The 12,999-nt window shown below is 40.7% G+C and overlaps 1 protein-coding gene across 5 annotated transcripts in view; it reads left to right on the top strand.

The window, feature by feature from the left end:
- Positions 1–755: 755 nt before the first annotated feature.
- The window catches only part of LOC144769206 (F-box/LRR-repeat protein 3-like), a 139,249-nt gene continuing 127,005 nt past the window's right edge, over positions 756–12,999 (top strand). For 2 of the 5 annotated variants that reach the window (XM_078653230.1, XM_078653228.1), the window contains exons 1-2: positions 756–925; positions 1,507–1,570. The gene's annotated coding sequence lies outside the window, so the exon portion shown is untranslated. Of the gene's footprint in view, positions 926–1,506; positions 1,571–3,406; positions 3,476–12,999 lie in introns of all 5 variants that reach the window. The other 3 variants (XM_078653231.1, XM_078653229.1, XM_078653227.1) reach the window with 2 other exon arrangements.

Raw genomic sequence — 12,999 nt, 5'->3', positions numbered from 1 at the left:
TACAGTGTAGAAATGGGCCTTTATGAAGTTGATCATTTTCTTGTTTGCAGTTATAGGTTGCTAGATCCAGCTAGCCCACACATTTAAATAGTTTTGGTACTACCCTTGGTTAGCACATACAAACAAACTATAATGTAATACCTTTTGCACTGAGGGTCAGAGCTAAAATTGTTAAAAAAATATAATCTTGTAGTGTGGAACGCTCTCCTTTACGGCAGAAAACGAATGCACATTTTTATTTCCGAAATACGACGAAGAGAAAAAGTGTGATAACAATTATCGCCACGCCAGGTGGTTAGGGGGAGAGACAATATTTGAAGATACATTGGCATGTTGAACAACAACACCTAGCACTCAAATTCATGGACCTTATTTAAAACAAGCATTTGCAATGCAATAGGTCTCGCCTTTATGCAAGTTTAAGTTATTGGCATTTATAAATGACAATGCCTTTTATTTATGTTTTAAAAACGAAAACAAATATACAAGGCATTGTTATTTGCAATGTCAATAGCTCAAACTCCCGTAAATGCGAGACCTATTGCATTGCAAATGCTTGTTTTACCTGGCTTGGGAAAGCTTATACAACACAAAAAAACTCCAATTGCAGGCTCGAGGCTACTCTGTTGTTTATCGAGCTGTTCCCTTGGATCTCAGCCAGGTCTATGCTGCCGAGGCATACTGACCTAGTTTCGACAGCCTGAGAGAAGAAGGGAGGGAGGGGCAGAACAACACAACAGAGAGAGAGAGAGAGAGAGAGAGAGAGAGAGAGAGAGAAAGAAGGCACGCAGTGCTTCTATTTGTAGATGGTCGCATTAAAATAGAAGGCTCACTTAGAAACCCCACCACAGTAACAGACGCTTCGGAATCGACGAGCTTGTCCTGTTCTTCTGTATTGTGAACAGGAAACACTACCACGGCTTTGGTGAGTTAGTATTAATAATTCTTACCTACATAGACACCGGAATAATTGGGTCGTTTTTTAAATAGGGTAGCTTTATTCAGGGCGACGCCCAAGAATCGTGTAAAATGTAAGATATGTTGTATGGCTAACACTTAAATGTTTGTGAGACCATCTTTGATCCATTGTGGAAAGATCGGGGCACCGTGGCAGCTTAGAAGGAATTAGTAGGGAGAACACCGGGCTTTATATCTGGACTGATGCAGTCTTCCTCTAAGACGGAACGTTTAGGCGAAGAGTATGACGCGCGGACTGAGAGGTGAGAAGATTACCAGACCGAGAGCACGTCAGAGTGTTTCTGTGTCAGGATAGGCGGATGAACCGTCTGCACAGATGGACATGAGCCAGCTGTTCAGGGAGGTGGGAATCCGAAATGAAAAGTGATGTCATTGTCTCCTGAAGTCAGTCCGGGGTAATGCTAATGTTTAGTGGCGAAATTATGTGACTGTTTTCATTTTCGTTAAATGTTAATCCTGAGGGGCAAGAGCGAGCTTTTGGTATTGTAAAGGCGTATCTGTAATTTCTGCATAAAATTAACTCCACAGATTTAGCACCTTTGAGTTGTTATCTTGTCTGTGACCGAAACCGTCCAGCGCCCGCGTGTAACAGGTAAGACGTTCTTTTTTATATTTAGTATTGAAAAGAATGTATTGCAATATTTCTTATAACGTGGAGGCGTTGTTGAAACTGCGTAAAACTGGAAAGAATGCGTCGCGCGCCACGCCGTGACTTGCAGATATTTTTAACTGGGTCAAGTCTCTGACTCATCTTGCGAGGCACGACGCCTCACGGGCACAAACATGCATCTTGGAGTATTGCGATGTGATTGTCAAAACCTTTTGTTTAAACGTCAGTTTCAGGGTAGTCGGTGTCGTGTTCAGCTGTTTATAATTCTTCTTTTACCTAAAATAGGTGAAGGTGCTCCCAGGAGCCTACATATGAAGAATAGCAGGGAAACAGCCATTCGAAACCATGATTGGCCAAGTGTCAGTAATGTTGCACTGTTGCTAACAATAGTTCAAAACGATTTTGCCCTATTTTCCTTCTTCTTTTATAAGTGATATGCATATACATTTTACTCTAGCAAAATGAGAAAAGGCATTGTGGAAGCACTGCTAAACTTGCATCATGTTTTTTGCATGTAAATGATTCCAAGAGTGACATATAGATTTTAATAAATCAGTCTAGTCCAGCAACAAGCGTTTTCTTAAAAAAGTGAGCAACTTTTGGTAGCATTGTTGTTGAGAAGGGAACAAACGAGCTGATTTTTCCTGCAATATATTCCCAACACGGTAATTTCAGGAGCTGAAAAAAATGTATTTATCGTATCTACATCTCATTATGTAAACGTGGTAAGTAAAACTTAAAAATATATTTCTGACATGCTTATGGAAATACCATCCTGCTTCAGTATCTCCAGGACTTCCCTAATGTGGTTGAGCACAAAAGGGCATTGCATGCTTGGTTATTACAAATAGAAATGCATAATAATTAGATGAATCAGTCATATCTAGAAAGTAGTAGAAGCTATTCCTTAAAATCGAAAATTCTCATGCGTCATCCGGACTATGATACGACTATATATTTGAGGAATGTGATGCAATTCTATGATGAAAAAGCAATCTTACTTTCAGATGGATTTGTTGCAAATAGTGAATTAATTGTTGAGAGTATATAGTACTGCTTACTAAAAGTAAGTGGTGCTTGACTGGAGAAAATGGTAAACTAACCAACCCCTTGAAGTCTGGTCTTTGTTTCCTCTAATTTTTGCCATTCTTCCTCTGTCCCACTCTCTCCCTTTGTGCGTGTCTGTCTATCTTCTGTCTCTCTCTTTAGCTTATGCCCTATCCCACGCTTTTCTCTCTTTTATGTTCTCTTTCAGTCTCTTTCTCAACCCCCTCTATCTTTTTCTCTCGCTTTTTCTCTGCCCCATATCTGTCTCTCCCCTTCTGTCTCTCCTCTCCCCCTCATTCTTTCTCTTTTTCGCCCTCTCTATTCCACATCATGTGTATTTGTTTCTTACTCTCACTCTATCTCTTTATCTTATTCTCTCTCATTATCTCCCTGTCTGTGTGCCTACTCTTTTGTCTCTCTGTTGTCTCTTTTTCTCTGTTCCTCTCCTCCCTACCACTGTAGCTCCTTCATACTCTATCCTCCCCCTCTTTCTGTCTCTCAGAAAGATATATTTCATTTTGTTAGTTCTTTCTCTTTCTTCCACTTTCTTTATATCTGTCTTTGTCGATATATTTCTCTTCCTCTCTCTCATCAATTCCCTCCCATTGTCATATCTTTCCTGCTTCCTCTCTCTTTCTCTAAGTCTTCTCTTCTCAATGAACCTTCAAACCTTCTAAGTCTCCTTTGTTTAATTAGTCACACATAGAAGTATTCCAATATGTGCAACTTTCCATGTTTTTCTTCTGATCTGTGGTTGGCTTGCATGTCCAGCCTCCTCAAGTGCACAAGCACGTGAAGATTTCCAACAGTCTCAATAAATCAAATTCCAAATAATTATAGGTGAGTTGTAGGAAATAGATGGCTTATGTTCTGTGAGTACCTTATATAACAGGGTTACCCTATACTTTCAGTAGCATCGCCACGCCATTTTTGCAGAAAATCCTTTCAGCCTTTATTATATTGGCCTCAACGACAAATAAAGTTAGACACTTTGAAAAGCAAAGCACCAAGTCCTTATGAATGCTACCACACACAATGGTCACCAACTGGTCACACTGCAGAATTTGTGGTGATGCTCACAATTGGGAACAGACTTTGGTACTTGACACAATGATACCCATTGAGGAATGAAAATGCAATTACTTACCGTACAGAGTTCGAAAGGAAATCAATTGCCGCAGCTATGGTATGGAGTACCGTACGAAAAGAATTTATGAGACTGCTAAAAGGACACGAGTTCCCACATAGGAGAGCAGATCAAATACACCGAGATATTAAGCCTTTACCGTGTAAGTAATAGACACATTCTAGAAATAGATCACTCCTAACGTAAATATCCAAACAGAAAGAAAGCAAACTGTCTCAAACAAGGAACCATAAGACTCCAAAGAACAAGAGGTAATAGTTCTGACAGACAGTGCCTTCAAACTCACATGGTGCACCGTGTGACACACAATATCACCTCCCATCACACGGTAACCCATTGAGGAGCCAATAAAACATAGTGGCAGGGAAAACGAGCTGTAAACCACAGGAAATAGTGGATTTGTTGCTCGTTTTCCGAGGCTTTGAACTGCTGACGTCCATTAAGGGGAGTGAAAAAACCCCAGGACATCGGCACCAGCCCCAGCAAGCTTCTTTTGTGTTTGAAGAAGGGTGCTTGGGGGCAGGGTGGGTGCAAAAGTACCTCATAGGTACTTCTTCACGAGGCCCTTCCGCCTCCTCACACGGTCAGATTTTTGTTCAAGTTGATAGGTATGTCACTTCTGTAGAAAGTTATAACAGCAAAAGTTTCAGAGCCGTCTAATCACAGAAGTCTTAGGCCATTCATAGGTCTTGTAGATCATCAGGACGGTGAATAGTGAACATTTCTTTGATGAGCCAAACCATTTTGGAACATATACGGGCTGCATCAGAGTTGGGTGTTAATGTCTGTTACAATCCAACTCTAAATCAGGCCCTTGGATATCAGTGTGAAGGTGTAGCGTGGAAAGATCTCTTGTGATTCAGCGATGCTGTGTTTACATCTCTAAGACCTTTACCCTGTTTCCGCTTTCCAGACCAATGATATTGATATCTACACCTAATAACTAGAGGGTGTCCAAGGAGCCTGATATGGCCACCCTCCTAACTAGAAGGTCTCTAAGCAGCCTATGGGCTAAGGTAATTCTACTTTGTGCTATTAGCGATCATCCATACCTAGTGACCCTTCTTGCCCACTCTTCGTAGACAGGAAGAAGGAGAAGTGGAGGTGAGGCTATGTTACCCTGGGTTTACTTAGTATGGCTCATGATGAAGGACAGATATACAAGTGAGAAAGTGAGTAGATATAGGACTTGCATATCCCTCGGGACTCTCAAGAAGGCAGCTGGACCTGATGGAGCTAGGTAGGGAGTTTGCTGGTGCTTAGTGTGTGTGTGTATGTAAAGCACCTTATCAGCTGCAAGTGTATCCGGGGGCTTAGCAGTAATGTGTGCCCAGCCCTGCATATAGTTGGGTGGTTAATTGAAAAGCTAGGTCTTCAGCTTCTTGCGGAATTTAAGAAGAGAGGAGGTGGCCCTGCTGTGGAGTGGGAGGCCCTTCTACACTTTAGGAGCAATGTAATAATAATAATAATAATAATAATAAAAATAATAATGAGATTTATATAGCGCCTAGTGACTTCAGATGAAGTGCTGGGTCCCTGTTTCATACCTAGGCGATTCAGTTCGCTAAGGTTATCAGTAATAGAAAAAGGTATAGCTTGCAATAAGGTCAGACTTTTATACCAATCTGAATTGGAGACACATTAAAGGCAAAGTGGACAATTGAACTAAAAAATCAATAGAGATCTTTGTGTAAATATACCAAACAACCAAATTTTATATAAAAAAGATCACAACATTTATTTGTACCTCCCAACTGGGTTACAATCTAAAACACAATCAATAACAAAAATAAAAAGATTTAAAACAACCACCATGGGTGGAAATACAATGAATATCTTGAACAGTCAAAGTTAAAACAGTCGACGCGGCGTTTCGGTGCTTTTTGATACTGGACACCTTCTTCAGGACATTAAAACATTTGACTCCATATCTAGAAACCAAGAAAATATTTTCAATGTTTTTGTTCAAAATTTGATCAGTCAGTCACACTTGCCTTACTAATGCTATTCTTAATATGAATACTGAGCGTGTCATGCTCTATTGTTAACTCTACTATTAACATTTATCCACATTTACCCTGAGTTTAGACAGTTTCATAATAAGGACTTCATTATAAGATTATAATTTAGAAAAAGTTGAAAATTATTTCTGAGGTATGTCACTTCAGATCTACTGTTTCTCTTATAGTCACCTTTAATAATTAGGTCTTATAATGGGACACATACCTGTAAATCTGACAGGAATTTGTTTAGAAACGTTTCAATTGTTTTCTGATGGGTTAAAATTTCACTGGGATTTCAGATTTCCATTAGTCTATACAAACAAAAAATATGAGAGGGCTCAGGGTAGTAATTTTTATGCCATAGGGCTTCTCTGTAGTTAATGTTATTAAACAAAGGTTACCTCTGGTCACAGAGCTAGATATTTCTGTGTGCACGGAGGGGCCACCGATAGTTGTAAATTTCTTTGGACCTGAGTAAAAAATAATGTATACAGTATTCTTTACTATTATGCAAATATTACATTGTTTAATGTTTCCTCATATATTCAATAATGTACTGACCTGGTTTGTTATATGTAGGTCTTTTTTTATATTCTGCACTTTATTGGCATAAGATCAATATTTGGTAATTCTCCAGATCCTCTCCTCATGATTTAGAAGAAGAAATCTGTAAAAACATATGATCTAAGAAGGATGTTGGAATAAAGACTATTACAGGATTCTTAAAATAGGAAATGGACGACAGAAAAATACTGTAACTGTTTTAGTGGGCTCTGTTTCTAACTTGACCCTCATGTTTTAAATAAAAAGCAGTCATAACTGGTTACACATTGAGTTGGTGTATATAGGGGGCAGAATGTCGTGTGCCAGAGGTTTGTAACCTAAACCGAAATAGCCTTGCATTTTTCAAGCAAGGATTACCAAGTTTATAACAATAAAGGTTATCGGTCAAAAGCCTGTCCTCCGTTGTGTGGAGTATTGCTCACCTCGCATTCGAACTGCGGCCTCCCTGCTCCTCCGTGCTTGTATCTTCATGGGGATTCGAAGAGTGACACGTATCATGTCGGCGTCTGTTTTTATGCTGGCGATTCCCACATTAACCCGGAAGTAGTTACTTCCGAGTTAGGAATCGCGCGTTTGAGAATTTACCCGATAAGCTGAACAATATCAGTTTCCATTATCACTGTGTTGATTAGGCGTTGGGCGGTTATATTGCAGCCATTCATCTTAATTAATTATTTATTTATCAGAATCGTGTTCCTTTGTCTCGTGTCTTCACCCGGAAGTAAATTCCGATTTCGTCGGGTAAAACCGATAGTTGTTTATAATTTTATTACTATTGCCACATCGCTATTGATACAATTTTTAAATATCAAATCACACGAAAACTGCCAATACACACCGAATTTACACGGCTGTATTGATAAAGACGCTGAACTGTCTATTGGTCGGCCATTTTGGAATGGGCAAAGGTGACAGCAAGCATACTATCCTCTGTTTATACTGTTCCAGCTAGAATCGGATGATTAGCTACCTCCTTAGTTAATCTATTAACATTCGTTATAATTGTATCAAATTTATTGATCATCCTATTCAGTTTGGTTCCGTATACCATATTCACAGACCATACATTGTATGACTACGTATATCGTATTAACAGAAACTACTTTATAATAGGGTCGTGGACTCTCACAAACCTTTTGGTTTGAATGATTGTGTAGAATTTTCATGTTATCTATAATTATTGTGCTATCTAGAATTACAGTGCTATCCAGATATATATAGAACCTAATAATGTGTAGGCATGGCCTACATAGGCTTTGAACCTGTTACATGATGTTGTCTGGTACGTCCTATAATGTTACTGTGAACATTTTTTCAACCATTGAATGCTAACACTTTTAATTTATTTTTTATTAATTTCACTTCATTTATTATTTTTTTTGCACATTCACTTTTTACCCACAACGGTTTTGATACGATCGGAACACACCACAGTATTTCTTCTACCTTCACGAACACGTGATTGGCACTCGGTACCTATCAAAACGCTTCCTCATTGTTTTCTAGGAAGTGGCGTTTTCGCGCTATTTTTCGAGCCCCTTTTGAGTATGCTGACACACGCATAACAGACAGAAACTAGAAGAGACGCTTTGCGTCCCACAAGTAAGTTTTCCGAAACACTACGAGTGGAACATTGCAACCAATGTCAAGCTCGTCAAGTTTGACTTTAATCATTGCGTTACTTTTTTTAGGATTGTTTAGGATCGTGTTTATTGAGACCAGAACGATAGTCAAGTTTCTATCATCGACATGTAAGTACGCGCCACATTGCGTACGTGATTTATTTTTTTGTCACAGAGCACTTTTCATCACCTTTCACTCGGGCACTCTGCAGCATGATTACGGGGCACAAACTCACGTACGATATACTATTATGAGTTTACACCAAACTAACAAAAGATACTACGCAGATTCTTGTCAACTGATAGGATGTTATTTTCTGCATTGAAAATGTTCTGTTTTATTCATTTTTTAGCATATGCTCCCTGACGAAGGGCTATCTAATGCCCGAAATGCATTGGAGAAAAAGAATACGAGGCATTGATGTCATATAATTAAATTGCATCAAACGGAATGAAAATAATTTCATGAAGACGATTTACAAGTACAAGATTAAAAAGAACTGTGTCAAAGAACTTGGTAAAATTTTCATTTAATTTGTAAAGGAAATCCTTGATTCACCACCAAGGAGAAAAGGTGTGCACCAGGGGATGCGACTGATTTCCAATTAGAAGCACCTTTTTGCAATTTCCTGGAAGATTCACACAAGAGGCAAATTATGTTTTCAAGAGACTTTAGAATCCCAAAACATTTTCCTGCCAAGGCTGTGATCTCATTGTCGAATATAAGCTTTCTATCAAACCAAATGCCTAGGTTTTAAACCCTAGACTTTGGCAAAGATAGAGGTCCAAGCAAATCTGGCCACCAGGCAGAGGACCAGATTGAGGGTTGCTTGCCTAAGAGGATGACTTCTGTTTTCCCTGCTTTTAAGTTCAGGCAGTTGAGATCCATCCACTGAGTGACCTCCGACAGACATGTCCTCAGTGAGACCATCCATACTCCTGATCTGGTTCCGCGTACATATGGGATGTTGGCGAGTAGGAGTACTGTGGAATGTAGGTATCTGGCTGGTTGGTGGAAGGTGATGCAACTATTAAGGTAGGCGGACCCAACTTGCTTATTGCCGGTGTAACAGTAGTTTGAACTGAGTGTGTATATGTATCAGGAGCCAGTGGAGCTCTCTGAGGGGTTGGTGTGTGTGATGTGAGTTTTGTGTGGAGGTTGAGAATAAGTCTGCCTGCCAAGTTCTGGATGGTTTGTAAGCTTCTAATGAGTTGCTTGGTGATCCCGGCGTAGATGGCGTGCCAGTAGTTTTTCTAGTTTTGCTTGGAAGCTATTTGCCGGTTTTCCTCCATATCTTTAAGGTGTGCAAGCAGGATGTGGTAAAAGCGTTGACTTGTGCAGTCATGTCCAGTTTGCTGTTGATGATTATTCTGAGGTTCCTGGCATGGGTGCTGGGTGTGGGTTTGAGCTTTTGTGGGTCTGAGCTTGGCTGGCTACCAGTTGGATTCCCATGGTGAGGTGTTCTTGCTGAAGATCAGTACTTCTGTCTTGTCGGTGTTGATCTTGAAGAGTAAGGATCAATAAATTAATGCAGTTTTCACATGGACATTAAATACGATATAGTATTGTGAAAAGTGCACAGGCAGAACAGTTCACACTCAGTGCTAGTTTAGGTGATGTTTGTACATGAATCATTCCTCATGTGCAAATATCTTCAAAAACGTGAAAGAAACATTGAGTTCCAAAAATAACAACTTTCTGCCCTAATCCAGTTGTGCTCTATTTCTTCAAACGAATTGGAGCCAAAATATATTCTTCACTAGTTAGAACAAGCACTGACAAAGTCGGCTTTGGATTTGTAAATGCTGTATTTGTTTAGTCATGTTTTTTTCTATTTTGTATTACTGAGGAAACCGTCATGCCCTCGTCAATCTTAAAAATTGGTAAAAGTATAAGTAGTAGTTTTGGTGGCAAAAAACATTCATTACCACAATAGCCCCTAGCACTAAAGGGAACTAATTTGCGTGTGGATGTGCTCTTTGTGAAAGGACAGAATGGCAAACCTCCAAGTGAAGTTAGCCAATGACGGAAATGGGCTTATCCATTTCCCCATGCTTCATGCTCTAGAGAGTGGAAGAAAAAACATAATGGACACAATAGACCAAATGATGAAGAAGGCCAGCTAAAAGCATCAAGTGGTAAGTATATTAAACATATCATTCTAAGAAAATCAAGAGGTCTTCTCTTACATTAGGCATTAAAAAGTCTAATTTGGAAAAATCAGGTTATTCTGTTGTGCTAAAAATTCTGATCGACCTCTCAATACCTAGTCACTTTATGTTTTGTTTTACAGATGAAAACAAGGGCTGGTTTCCCTTTGCTTCCCACACACCGGCATCCCCTTCATGCTGCTTAATGTAGCTTAATTTTCAAAAGCAAAAATCCTTCAGTGGTGACTAGGCCAGTTCCTTCAATTATGAAATTTTAGCTTCAGAACGGCAAGAACTCGGCCAGTAGCACAGCCAGCTTTCCTTATCACGAACAGTCAGCTCAGTGAGGGGTGGTAGCTGGTTGGAATTTCTTCACACTTGTGGAACCAGTACATCATGGCAGCAGCACAGCAGCGCAAGAAGCTTACCTCAAATACAGAAGAGAGTCAGTGTGGGCAGCCCAAGGGCAGTCTCCCAGCTGCCAGTGCCTACACCCTGAACATTAATATTTGCTGGACCGTGCTTGTGCAGTTTGTGTCACTACAGAGATCAGCCCTACCCGTGACTGATTAACGGACAGAGTTGATTAAGTCATTCCTTCATCTTGCCTCCATCTCCCTGCTCTCACACCCACAGGGTGCAGCAGAGGAGAGGCCAGAAAGCACTTCAGGGGGTTTGCATTTTAATTATGAAAGTCCAAAAAGCCCTGTCACTGCCCAGCCCCTCTTCAGCGGCACGAGGGAGAGTGATGTGAGCGTGCGCAAGAGGGAGACAGGAGAGGCCACAACAAAGCTCAGCCTGCTTTCCACACAAGTATCCTAGATAGATTGGCCGAGATAGAGCCTAACATCTGTCTTGGTTCAGGCATGGGCCTTAATTCGCTAGATGTCTGACCAATGGATACTTTTGCATGTGGCATTTATGCCTTTTTTGTAATTAGTTCTGTGTTTTGTAGAGTTCCAACTGTAAAGCTGTGGGGGCTAAGTCCACATACTTAGGGAAATAAGGCATGCACACACAGTAATTATGGTATTGAAACTGGCACAGGGCACGTGCTCCCGGCCACTTTTATTAGCAGGGGCACCTGACTTGTGATGCCTGGGATGGGTGGGTGTGTATTGTGAGTACAGCGCAATGATGAACACTAGTATGTATCCAGCAGGACACTACATCCCTCCCAAACTTTATTGGAAAATAAAAAAGTCAAGAACAAGAACAAACAAGGAAACACAGCACCACTGAGTCTCTTCAGGCCATCTGCCGGACAGTACTGGACTCACGACCACATGGCCATTAGGCTTAAGTTCACCCCAGCTTTGTCGTTTGGACCGGCCTGGTCTCATGGTGTTGGAGACTATTTACAGAGTTCTATGTGGGGGCATCCCGAGCAGTGGTTGAGTCCAGTTTGGAGATCTTATTGAAGGCGCTCAGGCTCTGGTGGGCGGCAAACCTACAAAAGACTGAGGTTGACCTTGGAAGATGAGGATCTTCCATGAAATCGATGATGCTTTACAGTGCCAGCTGGCAGAACAGATTCAGACTTTCCTTTCCTGCCTGGACTCCCCTCTCACAGGAGTCTCCTTGAGGCCCTTTCTGCTGGACTGATGCAGACTGGGTGGACTGTGTCGGTGCCTCTCGTAGGCCACATGAAGGCATCACTGAGGAACTGTTTCACAAAAGAGATATCCTTTGGACTGTATTTCAGGACATAAAATACTATCAGTTATATGTTTCAGAGTACATCTTGGTCTCATTCATTCAAGTTCACATCATGCATATAAGGGAAGTATAACTATATACCCAAGGTAACAATATGGATAGTGTTTATATAGAAAAGAATACATCTATTTATTGATTAAAAATTATCATAAAATACATAGGTCTAAAAATGTGTGTACACATTCAATTATATATCGTTTTCTAAAAAAACATCTTAAATAGATTCAATGTCACATGCAAGTTGTAGGCACATCAAAATAGTTTCTTTACACTAACATGAAAACACATACCAAATTAGAAAGAGAGTACATAAAACAGACAAAGAAAATGTGTCAGTAAAATAGTACACATCTGTGTTCTCTTAATTTTGAGGACTAAGACCCGGTACTATGGTGTATATAAGTACTCAATGGTCCCAGTCGCTTCATGGATTCTGTTTGTCTTTAGGAGCATCAACGCCTTTCGATGGAAGCCATATAACATAATCTTTATCAAGACAGAAATTATAACCCTCACAGAAAAGCAGATTTAAACTGGAACCGTTAAAAACACAAATAGGGCACACAGGCAACCCAGGAAGAGAAGCTGTAGTCAGAGTCTAGAGCAGATACCTCCATCCTCCTCTTCAGTGTCCAAGGGAAAAATATAGGTTGTATCTTATCAACACCCTTCGTGGACGCCGGGTCTTGATGATTGCCAAGGTGCCTGCCTGTATTATGTGCGTATTTTTCACCGGCCAAATTCGAGCCGCAGTTCTTTTAGGAGGGAACTTGCATATTAGGTAGATTATATAGGTTTCTCGTTTCAACCTCAGAGTTCCCTTTAAAATGTTGATTTTTCAGCGTGCAATAGCATCATGTGATGCACCTACCATGACTGTGGTACTGGCAGGGGCGGCTGGTGACATTTGAAAGTGGTGAGGCGTAAACTAATTTGCATATTGCACAGCAGGGAGCGCAGCGAGCGAGCGCAGCGAGCGAGCCCGAACCACCTTGCATCCATCCATACATCATTCATTCATCCACCCATCCATCCATCCACCCACCCACCCATCCATCCACCAATTCTGCATCCATCCTGCATCCATCATTCATTCATGCACCCACCCATCCATCCAGCATCCATCATTCATTCATGCATTCACCCATCCATCCATCC

The sequence above is a fragment of the Lissotriton helveticus genome, chromosome 7 (genome assembly GCF_964261635.1).
Source record: "Lissotriton helveticus chromosome 7, aLisHel1.1, whole genome shotgun sequence".
NCBI lineage: Eukaryota > Metazoa > Chordata > Amphibia > Caudata > Salamandridae > Lissotriton > Lissotriton helveticus.
The sequence above is the reverse complement of the archived record's forward strand: the minus strand, read 5'-3'. Positions and strand labels throughout refer to the sequence as shown.